This window comes from Mauremys reevesii, linkage group 11, assembly GCF_016161935.1.
Source record: "Mauremys reevesii isolate NIE-2019 linkage group 11, ASM1616193v1, whole genome shotgun sequence".
Taxonomy (NCBI): domain Eukaryota; kingdom Metazoa; phylum Chordata; order Testudines; family Geoemydidae; genus Mauremys; species Mauremys reevesii.
Window position 1 is genome coordinate 32,484,442 of NC_052633.1, and position 18,930 is coordinate 32,503,371.

An 18,930-nucleotide genomic window follows, 5' to 3' on the forward strand; every position below is an offset into this window, starting at 1 on the left:
AGTTCAAGGAATGATTTAAAACAAGTTATAAATATTGGAGCTGATTAATAATGAAAAGTGAAATCCTGGCCCCACTGAGGTTAATGACAAAACTACCGTGGGGCCAGGATTTCACCCAAGGTCTGTTATGATTATTCAGAAAAAAAGACATTTATTTGGACTCACATTTAATACCCTGACAATTAGCTCATTAAGAATGAAAATTATTTTGGTCAGGCTTTTATGAATTGAAATTCAGGCTATTTACACCTGATATAATTTCCCTTACAGATTTCATCACACTCTGTTATTTGTAAGTATTTTTTGTGTTCTTCCATCATACAACAATACATCATTTTATTACATTTTAAATCTGAACATATGGCATTTTTTCATACTGGATTTTAATGTGGCATATTAGAAACGGATTTGGATATCTGGGAACAGACTTGTATGTACCTAAGATATTTTAAAGCAGATGCACTCGAAATTAGTGGTGAAGGTTTGATTTGATTTTACCACACCTGTGCTGAAGAAAGGTGGAAAGAGTTTGTCGACTCTTAACATTTGAAGTTCAAGGGATTCTAAATTCACGTGAATTAAGTAAAGCTCAGTCTCTGCCAGAGTAAACAAAGACTTCAAATATAGGGCTTCACGTTGCTCAGTGGTTTCAGAAAGAGCAGGGTTCCATTTTTATAAACCCAGGGCTCAAACCTGAAGCCCTGAGATGGGCACTTTTATCAGCCTATCTACATAAATAACAGTCTTAGATAAGGCCTGATCCTGAAGTGAGATTCATGAAGATAGATCTTTGCACTTTTGTGGAGCTCCATTGAAATCAAGGGGGGTCCAGACAGATGCAGGAGTCTGGCTGCCCAGATCCCATTTCAGGATCAGAGTCTTGCTCATTGCAAACTCTCACTCACTGTCACTGGCATTTGAGGGAAAGGTGCAAGATTTGGCCCAGTGACATTTCTGCAAAATGGAGAGAGACACATTGGGGAATTCTTTTACTGAAAGTCTTCAGTGCAGATCAATTTCTAATGTTTGTTAGCACAGACATATCCTCATACCCACATCAGCATGCAGTTAGTTGAGTTACACCAGAGTCACCCTGTTATAAAAGAGGTTAGAAGCTGGCCATGCTCTGGGTGGCAGTCAGAATGACCACAGCTATATTTGATTATCAGTTTCCAAGCAAATCCCTATTAGTTTTGCAAAGAAACATGACCATCCTGTGCAGAGAGCAATGTGGTCTCTTTAGAATGAGAATGGAGACAGGAAACATGAGCATTACACATCTGCCTCCCTTCCCTCTTCTCCCATCGGATAGACTTAATGCACTCATGGCGACTGTGCAGGGCACAAGGTGACATATTGTAAATGTCTTGGCCTCTGATCTCACCGGTGGGCTCCCCAATGGAGTCATCCTGCAAAATCATATCTCGTCAGACTAAGTAATCTGCTTCCTCCTCCACTCGTAAGAACAAATGAAAACCTCTGCTCCAGTTTTCAGTTGGGCACAGGGAAGGCAGAACAGGTTGCAGAGAGCAGCTGCCGGCACAGAAAAAGCTCAGTGAGTGGCAGGTATAATTGCTGAGGAATGTGTGCACGTGCCTGCAGTTCACTCTACTCCACTAGGAGGCACAATTGCGTCACACTAGACTCTCCTGGCAACCTTGCCCCTTGCAATATTCCTGTACAACAAAGGATCAATTTCTGCCCTGGGGTCAGCCTGGGCAGCCCAACTGTTTATAACATAGCAGAGAGGAAGGATAAATTTGCTGGACTGGGACTCAGGAGTTGAGCTGGTTGAAACTGTTGGGTTCCCCCCCCCCCAGTGAAAAATTTTCATATTTCAAAAATTTTCATTTAATTTTGGTTGGGTTCATTTGCTTTACTTTGAAGATTAAAATTGTACTCTCTTGCTTTTTTAATTTCAACGCCCTTTTCCCATTAGAAAAAGGAAAGGTGTGAAAGAGTGAAACGAAGCGGAAAATAAAGCACTTGCAGTCATTTTCTAATTTTTTTCCCCCAGAGGAAAAAAGTCAGTGTCACTTGGTGCTTCTTTCTCTCATTTAAAGAGACAGACCAGCCAAAATGAGAGAAAGTGCTACTTTGAAAAGGGAAAGTGCTACTTCCACTCATTTTTACCTTGTTAAAACATTTCCCCCCAATTTTCTAGTGGAAACAGGGAGAAGGGGGAATGGGGGTCTGAGCGAAGAACCCTGAACATGCCCATCTCGTGTGGTGTTTAGAGGACAGCATTAATATTAGAGGAAAACAGGGTTTAACTTATAATGAACAAAATAATTGTAAACTCTTAACAAGCTGAGAGTGTATTCATTACTTTGATCAACATGCGTCTCAATGTTAATGGCAGTCAGAAACTTAATCCCCAGAGGCAAGGCCGACATTTTTTACTCCAAAATAAATTAGTTATTTCATCAGTTTAGTCAGTAAGACTTGTTGAAAAAAATTCTGTTGAAACTGTTTTTTGATGGAAAATTGGATTTTGACCCCCAAAAAGTTCATTAAAAGTTTCTGCTTTATTTGGAAAAGTTAATTTTGTTATTGAAAAACCATAACTGAAAAGTAGTTTTAGGCTGAAAAATAAAACCTTTCACTTTTTGGCTGAATTTTTTTGTGCTTTGTTTTCACTAAAAGGTCAAAATTTTCCACAGGAAAATTTTCTGAGCAGCTCCAATCATCTGTCTGTCTGTTTCTGAAGCAGCTGCAGTCCGATTTCACTACTCCTCCATTTGGGCTTGGCTTTTTCCATGCAGTGAGAAGTGCCTGCATACATTACTACTGCAAGAGAAGACACAGTGGTGCTAAACAAAGTGATGGACCCAGGGAAATGGGTCTGGATAGCTAATGGCTGGTTTGGGTGCACAGTGGATATGGTGCTAATGGCCTGGAGCATCCCTCAAGCCCTTTTTACATGCACATCCCTCCATTGCCACATGGAGAAGAGGCTCAGCCACCAGTCTGTGGTGCCATCCTTCAATCCTCCTCCAGATATGCCCGCTTTTCAATGGGGCTGGGGGAATCATCAGCTGGAGGGTTTCTGGCTTCTTTGCAGTGCCGGTGCGAGCCCATTGGGGGCCCTAAGCAGAAATACCCTCCCTCATACACACACAACACATACTAATAATTAATAGGGGGCCCCCTTGAGCTGCTCAGAGCGCTAAGCAACTGTATATTCGGCTTATGCCTAGTGCCAGCTCTGCTACTTTGTGACACTGGAACAAGCAAAGCAGGTGGAACAGAGCCAGGAATCTGGCTTATTATGTGAAACGTTACATTGGAAGGGATTTTAAATCTTAAACTAGAGCGAATCAAAGGTTACCGCTCCTGGAAACTCATCCAACCACTTTTTGTTTCATTAGTATTCACTTGTCAAAATTTCTTTCCAGCAAAATAATGCCGTGTCTCTCAGCAAATATGAATTGGTTATTTTTATGTGAAATAAATGGACCAAATGCTGATGTCTGTGAATTTGACTTGTGCTGAAATTGTATCATTTTCTTAGGTGGAAGAAAAAAAAAAGATTCACTTCTTCTTAGTTCTTTATGTCAACATGACCATCTTGGGGTGTGAATGAGGCAAAGGAAGCCTCTCTCACTAGGGTACATGGAAGGCCTTGATTCAGGCACTCGGTGGACATGGTCTGTTAGGATTTTCTGTGTAACTTTATGAAAGTCCCTTAGGCCCATGTTTTCAGAAAACTGCATCTGCAATTGTACACCTAAATTGTACAGACAATAGCTGCAGTTAAACATACAATCTCAGTAACTGTATGAGCAAATGACTAGTTTCTGATATAACTGGTCATTTCTCGTGCCACCTATGGGAGCAGATGAATGTGCAATTTTCTGAAAATGTTGGCTTCCCTTTGTGTGCCTCAGTTTTCCCCTCAATAAAATGAGTGATACCTATCTACCTGTTTCGAGGGGAAGTTATACAGCTACTTTAACTGGTGTTCAGAAAGCATTTCAGATGGAATGTAACTTAGAAATTCAATGTCTTAGTATTATTTATTTTCTGCCCCCAAAACGGCCTTTATTTTCCACACAACCAAAAAAATCAAGCCAATTTCAAAAATGTTACATTCTCTGCTCTTAACCTGCAGTGAGGATTTTCCATGCTGCTCTAACCACTTCTCAAGTTATCTTGTTGCATGACTGAGCTAAGAAATTGAAAACTATCTAGTCAGGCAAACATGTGAAACACTTTGATAAAGTGAATTGTCTGGTTTCCTTTCGTCTATGTCTCTCCAGGAAAACTCTACTGCTGAGGCGTATGTAATTTCATTTAATTACTAAGAAATACGGCAAATCCTGCTGAGCATTAGTGTGTGCCTCTGTAAACCTCTGCACTGAAAAAGTGCCTCATTAAACTACAATATCCCAGCTGCCAGGGTAAGTGTAGCTGGAGGCAGTTTTTTCCTCCTTTGTTCTAGGGCTGACAAGAGAGTAAGTATTCTACAGTTCCACTGCATTTCATACTCTAATCAGCATCTAAATTATTGCCTGGTCTTACAGGGAACCCTAATAACACGATTTGTACAGGAAATATTAATAAAAATATAGGGTAGAAGCACCAGCCCAGGCCATTCTTCCCTTGCTTCTTCTACAATGTACTGGCGGAAGGTTGGTAGCATATGAAACCTACTGTAGTGTGTTGAGTCAGGCACCTTCACCAACGGAGCTCCTGGAGTTTAGGCTAGGAGAGACTGTATGGATCAGTGCCTTGTGTGCACAGGGGATTTCTAGAGCATAATGATGTTGAACTGAGAGAACAGAGTAAGTAACACAGTGGCACAGTTGGCTGATTATTGCTAAGAACCTGTAGGAGTCAGTGACCCAAGTTGCCTGTCATTTTTAGGCCTTTATCCTGCCAAGAGCTTGACTTGTAAGAACACTTAGGCCTGTACTGAGCCCCACTGGGACCAATGAGATTCCGCAAGGATTGATCACTTTCCAGGGTCAGGGCCTTAATCAGTATTGCTTTAATACATTGAATAAAGTATATCACTGTTGGTGGCCTTTACAAAAGTCATGACACTAGAATCTAATACAAAGTTACATGCCATGGATTTTCTAAGCTAGTGACTAGGCTGCCTGTTCTAAAAGAAATAATAATAAATATTCTGTATGTTTTAGGTACCAAGGCCTCTGAATGCCTTACTTAAAATAAAAATAGTTAAAACATACTTAATGACTCAAATTAAATCCAGGCACTGCTGTAAAGTAATGTATTCAATCTAGACCCCTACTCCTGAACCCACAGACATCTACCTGTGTTTTACAGAATTTACTACTTGTAGGAGAGGATTCTCCAGCTTTATGTCAATGTAACTTCAATGGGGTTGATTTCAGCATAAAACTGAAATACCACAGTTACCGGCCCACAGAGAATTACACTCTTTCTACACAGTTTTTACCATATTATAGAATGCTATGCCAAGGATAGAATTCTCTCTTCAATCATTTAGGATGGTCCAAAAGCCGACTGAAAAAACGTACAATTTTCTATTAAATTCTATAGGACTTTTCCATAAGGCAAAAACTGTTGGGACCTGCAGGAAGAGCTGCAATGTAATGGTGCTAGCGCACTCCTTGAATACTGAGGAAGGGGTCTCCATTGAAAGTCTGGCATAAGCTACTGTGGAGAGCTGCACAGGGGCAGGCCAGGGGATGGACCATTGGATCTGAGTTGGCACAGATCAAGTGGCATGGAGGGGCTCTGCATTGCAATCTCATGCTCTAATCCCAGGCAGGAGGCTAGATTTAATCTCCCTAACCTATCTGCACTTCTCCATCATATAGCCTGATGACTCTGGCTGTATGTGAGAGAAATGCATGTGCCCTGGTGTATTGTTAATTTAGCTCTAATATTTACATATTACTCTGCACAACAGACACCAGCCCAAACACAGTTGGCTGAAGTGTCCCCATACCTAATCAACCTCAACACAGCCCCACTCTGTACAGCATATAACTCCAGAACCTCCTGGCTCTTTATCCCTGCCAGATGGTTTCTAAGACCCATTAACACCAGCAATGCCATAGGTCAGAGATGGACCAGCTGGTTGCCCATTTAAAAGCTTTGCCTCCAGATAAATTAGCCTGATCATGTTTGCCTAGTTCTGCATTTCCGGCATCAGACATTAAGGAGTAAACGTTAGCAGTGCCGACCAGGAGCAACCATGCTCTTTGTTAGAATAAATCCCATCTCATAGCAATTTTTAAAATTAACTTTAAAACAAAAAAATACAATAGAGCCATTTCCTCTAGACATGCTAGTGTCTGCTGCAAAGACAGCCCCATGGGAGCGAGTCTCTCTACAAAATCTGGTAGGAGTGCTGGCTGCATAAGAGGGGCAGCAATACCTAGTGACTCGGGGATGACAGCATAATAATTCTAGATGTGAAACAAAACCCTCTTTCATAATTTACAAGGATCAACATTCCCCTAAGACATACATACTGAGACTAAAGGGAATATGGAGCCATCTTCAATCTCAAAAGTAAATTTTGATGCATTTGTTTATAACACAAGACCCTCAGAGAGAAGTCATAGTGCCTAGTTCACCACTATGATATTCCAGCTTTATTCTAGTGTAGCTCATGGAAAGCAATGGAGTTACACTGGCATAAAACTGGAATATCACAGTGGTAAATCAGGCCCATAGTTTTACCCCCACCACACACCCACAGATGACTTCTTATAATAGGTACAAAAATGTCATCTTCTTTCTGTGCTTTTTGTTGTCATCTTCTAATTCTTCCCCAGATGGGCCAAACTTTGATCAGTTACACTGGAGTAAATCCAGGATAATTCCCATAATCATTTGAGCCTGGGCTTTTTCACTGTCCTCTCCACTTCTTTGTGTTTTGCCATCTACTTAATGCCACCCCAAGAGTCTACCTGCCATCCTGGACACTCTAGATTGCACTCGACAGCATAGGCACAACTTCTGTGTTTCACCCATCTTACTAACCACTTTGTAAATTAAGAGTTTCTTTAAAATGCACAGTCAGGAAGCATGTACGCATACATGCATGGGTACAGTGTTTGCACAGAACTTATGTTGAGCAATTCCTACTGGCATTGGCGAGCATTTACTCATGCAAGTAGTCCCAGTGATATATCTCATCCACTGTCCCTCTAGAGGTGGGAAGCTTGGAGTCCTAAACATGGAGAGAAATGGTGATATAATGGTGAGAATCTTCTGGTGGTCTCTTTTGCCCACTTTGCCACCCCCTCTGCTGTTAATCCAACTCTTTCCTTGTTGATCTCTTTAAACTGATAGAGACATTTGGTAAAAGGCTGGCCTATGTGGTAGGATCACGGTTTCACCCCCTCTATATGCTCATTGTTTTAAATATAAGGTTTTTTAATTTACTTTAGATCAGAGGGGGAAGGGCTAGATTTTGGCTCTGAAGTAGAGGAGAGCAAGGGGCAACATTTTTTAGTCTCTGCCCAAAACAGCTGAAAGTTTGTGTTAAGGATTATTAAGATTACGAACACTGGGGTCTTAGAGTCCTCTAGGATGCTTAGCAGATGTGCATCAGAATTGGAGCTAGTCAAAAAAAACTGAAATGTCAACAAAAATTGTAATAAAAAAATTTCACAAAAAATGGCAAAAACAATTGATGGAATGTTTTCAGTTTTATTTTTTGCCAATTTTTGGTCAGCTCTAATTACAATAGAATGAGCCTCAGAAAGACTGTTGGCAAAGCTTGTATCTTTAGGAGATTTTTCAAATATAAGAGCAGTCTCCTGACATAAAGTCACTAATCAGTCATATGGGAGCAATTACAGGCTTAGTATTTCTTATGTGAAGAAGAGATCAACTCAAGGGATGAGGAGAGACACTATTTTAAAATAAATCTCCTGTTGTAATAATTGATGTAGAGGCTGGCTTTAAATCACAATGTAAACATTGCTAATTTGAATTTAAGGCCTCTTAGCAGTTCTCAAAGCAGCACAATCTCCCTTTGTGTGAAATAAAGGGAATTGCCTTTCAGTTAGGGAGTGATAAATGAGTGAAACTGGAATAAGTGAAAGCGTTTTTCTTTTCATGTCTCTAACATGTCAGCTTGTGTGCAGGATACAGTTTAAAATGTCTTACTAGCAGAGATAAATTATCAAGCTAAACAATTCATTGAAACATCAGGCATAATTTAGAGAGAAACTTCCTCCCACAGAATTTGCAGTTGGTCAAGTGAAGAGAATTCTTCAGATTTATAGAAGGGAGAAGTCCATGAGAAAGCCACAAGGTGTCACTGTGTACAGAAAGTGCATTTCAATGTCTAACAGAGAGTTTCTTTTTGCTGTGTCTAATTATTTCATTCTGAAAGAATATCAGTTTTAGACACACATTTTTCCTGTTTCCAACACAACAAAAGTTAAGTTTAATCATAGACCCTCAATGTTTCACATATGCCAACACTGTACCAACGTCTATTGCATCTTGAACACCTAGAAAAGCTTAAGAAAATATTTCAGAGACTGGCACTTAAGGGCCTGCATCAGCAAAACAAAAACAAACAAAGAAGAATTCTCTGCTCCCTGCCCATGTGAGGGGAGCAAGAAATATAAACATATAAATATAAATGAAATTTTGGCTTCTCCCAAGTCAATGGAAGCTTTGCTATTGACTTCAATAGTCAGGATTTCATCCAGTGTAAGGAAGTGTTTTGTGTCCCATGTGCTGGATAATAACACATAAGGACTTCATGCTTGTAAAATGAAACTGGCTCTTTCTTAAGAGAACTATTTACAGGGATGCTTCAATTGCAGCTATATGCTCACAGAATGACTTCCTGCCTCCTTCCCTAGACCCTTCCATTCTGCAGCCTGTGCGGCTCCCTCCAAGTTCCATGAAGGTTGCTACCGAAAAGTCCCTAAACCTACAGAAGTGCAAGGATTCCATTTCCCTAGATTCATCCATATGAGCTTTATATGTATTGAATTTAAAATGTTTCTTTAAGGAGCATTGTAGCATTTAGTTAATCAAGCTAGCTCATTGGCAGAACACCTTGTAGATATATAATGGGTGCTTATTTTTAAATTTATTTTTTTTACCCCCTAGATTAAATCACGTTTTTGTAAGAAGTTCTGTCCAACTCTTCATATACAATATTAAGGTTCAGCTCTTATTAAAAACATTGTGCATGCCACAACATTTATATCTGAAGATGGAATATAGCCAGCAACTGTTACTGTTAATTTCCTTCTAACTTTGTGTTGGACTGAAAATCCCTTTGATGTTTTAATGTTTTTTTACAGAGTTCTGATCTCTCCACCCTGGACACTCTGTTCTGAATGCTAGATAAACCTTAAAGATACCTAAACTTTGCACGAAATTAATAGATTAGCAGATGTGTGGACTTGTCATTTCAAGTTTTTCCTCTGGGATATATTTATTATGTGGTTTGTACATGCCTTTTTAGAAGAAGGATTTATTCCTAACCTTTTATTCATCTATTATTCTCGTTCACTGAATCATTTTATTACTGATCTTTGTAAAGCATAATGTATATGGTACTAAACATACAGTAAAACAGGTTAGAGCTATAGCTCCATAAATTAGGTTATGTTTCTTCCTATCTATAGCTAATCTAAACATTTAGGGACAGATTTTTCCACGTTTACTCACATTGATTAAAAGCAGCAAAGAATCCTGTGGCACCTTATAGACTAACAGACGTTTTGCAGCATGAGCTTTCGTGGGTGAATACCCACTTCTTCGGATGCACGAAAGCTCATGCTGCAAAACGTCTGTTAGTCTATAAGGTGCCACAGGATTCTTTGCTGCTTTTACAGATCCAGACTAACACGGCTACCCCTCTGATACTTGTCACATTGATTAGTGCTTTATTCTACAACTAGTCCTACTGATTTCACTGCTTGGACTTGATGAAGTAATTACTAAAGGAAATCTTATAGCTAATCACAGTGTCCATAAAAATCTATGAATCTTCGACTCAATGAGAGTAAAAGTGACAGAATCTGGCCCTTGGGTGGTATTTTACTAGTTAAATGAGTATATTCTAACCACAGCAAATGCAGGAAAGGATCTTCATTCAGGAAAGTATTTGCACGTATACTTAAATTTAAGCAGGTGCTTAAGTGCTTTGGCAAATTAGGGACATGCATTTTATTGAAATTTCAGTATGAAATCTAAGCAAAATGCATGTTTCTTTGGCAACCTTGACTGTTAAAACCATGTTTAAGAAAACTGTTTAAGTGTTTCTGATAACAGATTTGTCTTGTGGTTTTGACTTATCATCAGAGGAATAGATTTCTATACCGCCAAACTACTCCGCAGAAAACCAGCAACAAGAAACTCGACTTCAGTATCAGGGAAGCTGTCATTGAGTATGCTGGCATGGAATGATAGCTGGGTGTCTACCAAATGACAGATGTTCATCAGTTCTGTGTAATAAAGCACTTTGAGATGTCAAGGTATTCAAGCTGTACCTAGGTCTACATTGTTGAATTCTACTAATTATGGATTAGATTCTAATTTTCTAAACATTACATTACTGCACAAGTAGGCCCGTTTCAATGAATGGAATCACATCTGGTGTAATGCACACCTTATCTGAGTATTAATGTGGCCCTAAACCTCTAAGGAGAGAGACATTACCGTGTCATGAATGTTCATTAATCTGTAATTAGTGTCTTGGCCAAGATTTAGGAGCCTAAATTCAGGCTACTATGTCTGAAAATCTTGGCCTACATATCCAACTGTAATTGAAGCAGGAATAGATCATTCATCTTTTCACTGAAGTAAGATTTTGGCTTTTCTCTGACCACTCTCTTAGCAGCTTGCAACTGAGTGTTTAATCAGGAACACTTCTACTGAGCTTGAGTAAGGCTGACTAAATAATGATGTAACACAGAGGTGAAAGTAAGCCAGAGGTGAAAGTAAGCCTGGCTTCCCCAGGCTGGTGATTTAAAGGGCCTGGGGCTCCCTGCAGTGGCCAGAGTAGAAAACAACTACACATGCAACAAAGCTGCATAATTTCACCTGCATATGACAGATACCCTAGCCTGAACATGAGGGAAATGGGGTGTGAGCTGCACGGTGATCATCAAGGCTGATATTCTATAATCTGTGCTGGGACCATTGCCGGTTTAAGGGCATGTCTACATTGTAACTAAAAACTCACCGCTGACCCGTGTCAGCTGACTCGGGTTTGCAGGGCTTAGGCTGCAGGACTGTTTCATTGCAGGGTAGACTTCCAGGCTTGGGCTCTAGGACCCTGCATGGTGGGAGGGTCCCAGAGCATGGGCTGCAATCCAAGCCCGGGAGTCTACCCTGCAATGAAACAACCCCACAGACCTGAGTCCGCTGGCATGGGTTAGCCACAGGTTTTTAATTGCAGTGCAGACAGACCCTACTAAGTGACTACTAGAGACTATTCACAGAAACAGATTTTAATCTTTAAAAAAATCACACTGGATTCCTGATTCTAAGAGTTATATTCAGGGACCAGAAACACCACCATGAGATCAATGTGATCAGTCAAAACATTGACACAGCCTGAGCTTCAAATTTTGCTTATTAAACATTTGCAACTAGTGGCTTGTGAACCATGCAATAGTTGTAAATAAATGAATCCATTTCAACAAATACTTTTGAATAATGAACCCACTTGAGAAAACTGTAACATGTTATTGATAATTTTCAATATTTTTTTCAACAGAAAAAGAGGCTGAACTAACTGAAAAATTATTCCCTCAGGGTTATGTGCTCAGTTATAATAATGAAAAAATAATAATAGTTAATCCTTTCCACACTGCTTACTTTAAAGAAAAAGATCTTCTGTTGGATCTAATTTAAATGTCTTATACGCAGTTTGAAAATATAAATATCAGTGAGGCAACACAAGAAAAATGAATTGCTAACATAAATACCATACCAGCTGGACCCCATGATGTACATTTTGAACCATTTCCTAGCAGCATAGTGTACAAGAATCAATTGTGCTGAAAAATAGCTTACAATTGGCACAGGGCTGGCAATCTTTGCATTGGAGTTACAGCTGTAATAACCATCATTTTGAGCTATTTCTTTCTTTTCTCTGAACTGTATGAGTATTCCAACCTCTAAACTAAAAAAAGTCAAAATTGTTCACATCATACTATGGCTCATAGAACCATCAAAAATACATTTGAAGCTGAATAACAGAACATTATATATTTTGGAGAGAGATGACAATTTGCTGTGGAAAAAGAAACAAACAAATACATATCATAACAATAGCCAGTGGTTTGAGCTTTACCCATTATTGGAACCTTTGTACCTTTCCTCCTTTTTAAATAATACCGCAAGGATTCCAGTAACAACTCATTTTATAGCTAGCCCTTGTCAGCTACTCTCTCAATTCTTATGATCATAAATTTTGCACATTAAGCTCCTCAAATGCCTGTATCAACAATGCACCAAGCAAGTTCTTACTAGTAAAACTCTTTGGCTTTGAGGTTCCTGCTACAGAAATATAGGTTACGTAAATTAATTTCTCATTTCTGTATATGGGTGTGTTCAGAGTCAACAGGTTGAGGCTCCATAATCCCATAGGCAAGATGAACGTGACCAAACTGGATGGATTTAGGAAATGACAAGACAATAATCTGTTAATTTAAACTAAAAGAGTCTGTGATTTCCTAAAATTGAATCTTGACTAATCTCACTAATACCAGAGATTGGAAAGGTTATGCTTCAGAAATGACCCTGTATTTCTTTATGCCGGCATCTGTAACAACATGATCAGGAACATGTCACTGTGATTCACATGGAATGAGTTGTCCCACCCCCCTAACATGATTTGCTATATTTATTAATTCCTAAATCACACACTGACATTGACATTTCTGGATTCTTGACAGTGGGTTATCTAAGCACATATATCTCTGCGACCTACTGTGTGTTACATGAAGATGATCAAAATTAATGTTTGGTGAACCTCAGAATGTCTGGGTCAAGATTTTTAAGCTTTGGGTTGAGCTTCAGGATGGTTTATAGGTTACAGACTGGTAGCCGTGCTAGTCTGTATCAGCAAAAACAACAAGGAGTCCTTGTGACACCATAGAGACTAACAAATTTATTTGGGCACAAGCTTTTGTGGGCCACAGCCCACTTCATCGGATGCATGGAGTGGAAAATACAGTAGGGCATAAATAGACAGCATATGAAAAGATGGGAGTTGCCTTCCCAAGTGGGGGGGGTCAGTGCTAATGAGCCAATTCAATTAAGGTGGAAGTGGGCTATTTTCAGCAGTTGACAAGAAGGAAGGAAAAATCACTTTTGTAGTGCTAATGAGTTTGATGTAATCAAGGTGGCCCATGGTTTATGTTTTCCTAGATCAATTTCTAGATCATCAAGAAGTAGCTCCCACCATTCCAATAATGAATAGATTTAAAAATATTTAGTGACATCAATAGATGGCTTCAAGACAAACCCTATGGAAATTGCACAATATATATTTTTGCAAGATATAACCAGCAGAAGATTCTAGTGTCCTGTGATGGGGTTTACAGACCCCAAATTAAGGCTGAGATAGGAAAGGGTTGAAGCAGTACTGGGCAAGGAAAGTTTCTCCCCTCAGAAACTGCCAAGCATGCTCCTGGGGAAAAGGTCAATATAACAAGAACTCCAGCAGTCCAGGCAAGATGGGGAAAGAGAAGTCATTTCCTTTAGTAGCGCTGCAGCAGGAGAAGAAGAACCATGTAAGGAGCACCAAAAGGACACCTGCATCAGCCTCTAGATTGTGGGAATGTGAAGCAGAAGACTCTACCCAATGGCAGGCATGCCCCACATGGAGGCATTGGGTGTGGTAGGCATTGGCCCAGGGGAAGGTGAGCAGGAGGTGGGCTGAACCCAGGCTATCACACGCTGTTTCACTTTCAGAGCCCTGGGCTGTGACCCAGTGGAGCAGGAGGACCTGGTCCCCCTACCCATCCCAGATTCCCCTACTCCTAGCCCTGGGACAGGCAGGACTATGAGTTACTGGCAAGGAAGCCAACCCAGATAGACCCCATCCAGTAGTTCTAGAACACACTGAACTGAAAGAGAGACTAGAGTCGGAGGCCCAGACCACTAGGCCTACTGACTGGACAAACAACCTCGCTACAAGCCTTTTCCTAAAAGTGTTCAACAAATCCCTTCCCCATGACCATCCTAGGGATTCAGAAAGTGTCAACAGACAACAGGATTGGTGTAGATCTCTTGCTCATTGGATCCTCATCCCCAGAATGCTATTGAACTACATCCACGAGAGCTCCATCTGCACTCCCAAAGAGATGTATCTACAGGCTGGGCTTAGCCAGGCCTAGAGAAAGGTCAGATCAATAGCGCTGTGATTCCATCAGCCAACCTCTTCACACAAAAATAGCAGTAAAGATGCAGCAGCACAGACTTCAGCACAGGCTAACAGCTGTGTGAGTATGTGTCCAGTGTCCTTGGCGTGCTTGTACAGTCCTAACTGAAGCCCATGCGATCACATCTTCACTGCTATTTTTATCCACACTAGTTAGATTAACGCTAATGTGGGTTTACCTACCCAAAGCTGCAATAACACCTCTATTGCAGCGCAGACATACACTAAGTGACAGGACCTCAGCAAGGTTCACAAGCAGTGCTTGCAACAGGCTGAAGCCGTCTTTCCTATGTCACTGAACGGTTCCCACCGAGAGGCTTCCATGGGATCAGGGTGAGAGTGGAACGTATCATGGAGCTCCCTGCCTTATTTGACTCTTCACCTGACTAGGTCCTCCCTAGACGGTTCTATTGAACCTGTCTCTTCTCTGCTTGTGATAACAGAGTGGAGAATATGGCCCTCCATAAAGGACGTGTCTTCCTAAAAGCACATTAAGCTTCCTAGCACCACTTACAGCCCGTCAAACATACATTTTGGTGAGGTAAGCTCTAGAACAGCGAGGCACTTGTTGATTAGTTATCGTATGGGTCATTCCAAACATTAATGAAAACACAAAAGAAGGGAAATCACAGAACCTCTGTGCAGTCTTTGTCACATTTCTGTTCTATTGTTTCCAGTGCTGAAGCTATTTGCAGTAAAAGATACTGGAGTAGATGTGTGAACAGCTGGGGGTGGAAATCGGAGCAGTCTCTAACCCTAACCTTGCTCCAAAGCAGCCCTGAACGTGGCAGAGAGAGGCTTGGCTGGCATAGTGTTGTGTCCTAGCATCCAGGCTGTTCTAATTTGCGCTGGAAGACCAGACCAGGTTACAGCCAGTGCAGGATCAGGGTGTCCAAAAGGTCAATAATACACCATCTTTGCATATGCGCCCCGTCACCTCCTGAGTTGCACTCTGCATTCCTCAGCCACAGCCAAGTATCTGGTCCTGTATAGCTGATGGCAAGTTTTATCATCAGGCAATTTTACATTTTTGTCCAGAGTCTCTGAATTGAATTCAGCTGTATTAAATTCCTACTCTCCATTTATTTCAAAGCCTAGCTTCAAGTACTGCTAATGTATATAAAAGCACAAGCTTTCTCTCAGGAAGCTCAACAAATGGATCTGTCATGACTGATGCCTAAAGTACAAAATAGGTGTCTTCTGAATACAACGAGGTTAATGCTAAAAGCTGGTCATTTATCCACATTATCTACCTATCTGTGGTTTTATTCTGCACTTGTCACCATGGTATCTGTGAGTGCCTAGTTACGCACTAAATATAATACAAATACTTTGGTTAGAAAAGCTAGCTAGTTACAGCTAGGCCATATTGTACCATCCCTTTTTTTTTTTGGTAGAGGTCCCCTTTGAAATCAATTAGGAGTTCCACCTAGAAACTGATCACACAGTCCAGCTGAGTGTATATCTCCTATGATCTTGGGACAAAATATTAAACTCTGTGAGGGTAAAGAGGTGAATGGTTGTTATCAAAGTAACTTTCTCACCCTTACCAGTGTTCTGTCACTGTTATCTCTCTGAAATGACACTGCTATTAGTCATGTTAATAATGCACCCAGATGATAACAGAAATAAATAGTCAAAGATCATCAGTCCCTGACACTAAATTATAAAGCAGCTGGAGAGTTGTAATATGAAGCCATATATATTAAAAAATGGCATGCAAATAATCCCCTAGGATTGAAGAAGGCTGTTTCTATGGTGCTGCTGTATAAGATTGAGGAAAACAAATGAAGGGTACAAGGTTCAGTTCTAAAATTATTTCCTTTACTTTCCGATAGTTCCATTTGCGTTGAAGCCAATCAAAGTGCGAACAGACAGCGTCACAGCACTTACCAGAAACAGAAATTTCAGATCTGCATGATAGCATCCAAACATGTGTATTGTATCTGAGGGTTTGGGTCAGCCCTTTACATAGTTTGCCATTTGGATTCAGAAATAGGCTTGGATTCCAGACTCCCCTCCCCATAGACTGCAAACATTTTTCAGAGCTGGGGGCTGGTTTGAGTTCATGTCTACTTTTGTTATAGTTTTTGGTTTGAGGGTGGGAGTGTTGGACTACACAGTTAATGACTACATCCAGCTACCACGGTCAAAAAGCAGGTTAAAAAGTGTCATGTGTCATGAAAACTGTTCCTATGACAAAATTTTGATTGCTAGTATAAGCTTTAGTTAATTATTACAAGTGAGCAAATAGTGATAAAAATGTCCATGAATGCTCATCTAGATTAAGAAGTGAATTCTGATTGGCCCATGCTCACCACCTTTTTGTGTTCATCCCCAATCAGCCCAGCTTTAATAACATAAATACTTTCAAAAAGTATTTGAGCTCAAATATTCACTGAAAGTATATTGTATATTTCACAATTTGCAAATTCAGCGTGTAAGCTACTTGCCTATGTCATGAGATATTGTTTCCTCTCTCATATCAGGTGAGTTATAAAACTAACAATGAGATTCCAAACTGCACATAACAATTGAATAGCCACCTCCAGCTTTGTCCAGTGTTTGTTAGTCACGTTAGTTATCACTGCTTTAGGGTCCAAAATTGCTTTCTGTTACTCAGACTTGGGGTTCGCAGTTGAGCTCCTTGACCTCAATGTTTCACTTGGGCTTTGGCCCCCCGCAAATATCTGTCCTCCTTTCTATCTCCAATCGGCTTTGAACTATTGCCGAGATCCCATATTTCATGGCTGTGTGAGGTTGAGATGACTTAACTGATGGGGACTGATTAAAAATAAACAGAAAAATAAATCACATGCTTTCTTCTTGAAGTTACAAGACACACAGAGATCTGTATTATGGTTGTGAGAACAAATCAGGCCACACTTTGTAGCATGATTGTGCATATGGGAAGGGTCTGAATCAGCCAGGAGAGGTCACTCGATATATGAGTGTGAATAGCTTTGATATTTGATACTTTCTTTTTCAGTGACACATGAAGGGATCAATCCTGAGAGGTGCTAGGTACTTGCACACTCACTGCAGTTGGTGGTAGTTGCAGGTGTTCAGTGTCTCTCAGGGTTTGGCCTTTAGATTGTATTCAAGAAGAGCTGGTGTTCAAAGGGTGTTTAAGGCCTGGTTGAGGGGGATGAGAGTTACGGAGGAGTGTGCATGCTCGGCGCAAGGAGCATGTGTTTGGTTTTCTACTGGAGCGTCTATCGCTGTTGTTGGAGGATCCTCCTCTGAACGTCTGTACTCAAGGGAAGGGCCTCCACAGATATTCTGTCAGAGTTCAGTGCTACAGTGAGGCATCTCTGTACCCTAGGACACGGCATGGAATGGACACCAGCATTATAGAACTGATAAGAAATATGGCCTCTAGTTACCATCAGACGATGTTGTGCAGTAGGAGTTACATGAAGCAGTAAGGTCTACCATAATCTTTTGCATGTATGCATCATTTGTTTCACTCCCTCCTATCAATGCCCCACTTTTATACAGGCCCAGTGATGATTTGAGGGCATGTCACTTCTCAACAGAGATATTGTGTTGTATACCCAGCAAGTTTCAGGAACTTAGATTAGAACCTCTTTTAGGCTAAGATCTGGGCCCTGAGCCTCAGCTCGGCAGAGGCACACACAGTGCATCTCAGGAGGGGAGTGCAAAGGCAGCATTAAGCTATCCCGGGGTTATGTGCTGAGCCAGCCCCCCATGCAAGTTAGAGAAAGCTGAAGGCTGCTTTCCTGTATACTGGCTACCTGTGACTGCAAAGGAGTGTTACAGCAGCTACCCGCCATGCCCTGTACATCAGCTTCAAGGAGGGTTGTGGCATAGGAGGCATTATACCGGCTCTATGCCCTCCAAGGATCCCTCTACACAGGGCTCCTTCCTGGGCCAGTTAAGCTGCTAGTTGTGGCACTGGAGTTGTGCAAAGTGGCTGTGATGCAGCTGAGGATCTGAGGCCCCGGTCTCCTTCTCATCTCCAGCACAAACAGCAGACTTTGGGGACTATATAAATAATGAACCCAATGATACGTGTTCCATGAAGGTTAAAAAGCCATGTTTCTGGTGAATGTTTACATTCCAAACTAATCCATTTGTGATCTCAAGGAATAATATGGAGGCATTGGAGTTTCCCTCACCCAATTACTAAGAAAGATAAGTAAATTACAGGCTAAAAATTGAAACTGAGGATAAGTCAGTAAGAGGCACTAAAGCTTCCACAAGCAGCCAGCCAGCCAGCCATTGGGTAATTACATTTGACAAAACTCTATAAAAAAAACTGAAGGGTGAGGGGGACCCACTTACTTTTGATTTCAGAGAGGTAGCCCTGCTGAGATGTCAAACCTCACTTCTACAGAAGCCATCACTGAAGCATCAAAGCTCAGCTAGCCTCTGTCTTTATTTCCACTTGTCATTGCATATACTTCCTGGCAAACACCCAGGCAATGCTTTGAGGGTCAGACTCAAATTCCATTGAGCTCAATAGGAGTTGGGTCAGGCCCTGTGACTGCAAAATTCTTGAAGGTTAAATCCACTCTTGAGATCAG

The 18,930-nt window shown here is 40.9% G+C and overlaps 1 protein-coding gene across 7 annotated transcripts in view; it reads right to left on the reverse strand.

The window, feature by feature from the left end:
- Positions 1–18,930, reverse strand: part of PPP1R1C (protein phosphatase 1 regulatory inhibitor subunit 1C) — an 82,965-nt gene that overhangs the window by 45,546 nt on the left and 18,489 nt on the right. Inside the window, exon 1 of one of the 7 annotated variants that reach the window (XR_005586292.1) lies at positions 1,385–1,448. The exons of the other annotated variants lie outside the window; for them this stretch is intronic. The gene's annotated coding sequence lies outside the window, so the exon portion shown is untranslated. Of the gene's footprint in view, positions 1–1,384; positions 1,449–18,930 lie in introns of those variants that run through there. 7 annotated transcript variants of the gene reach the window in all.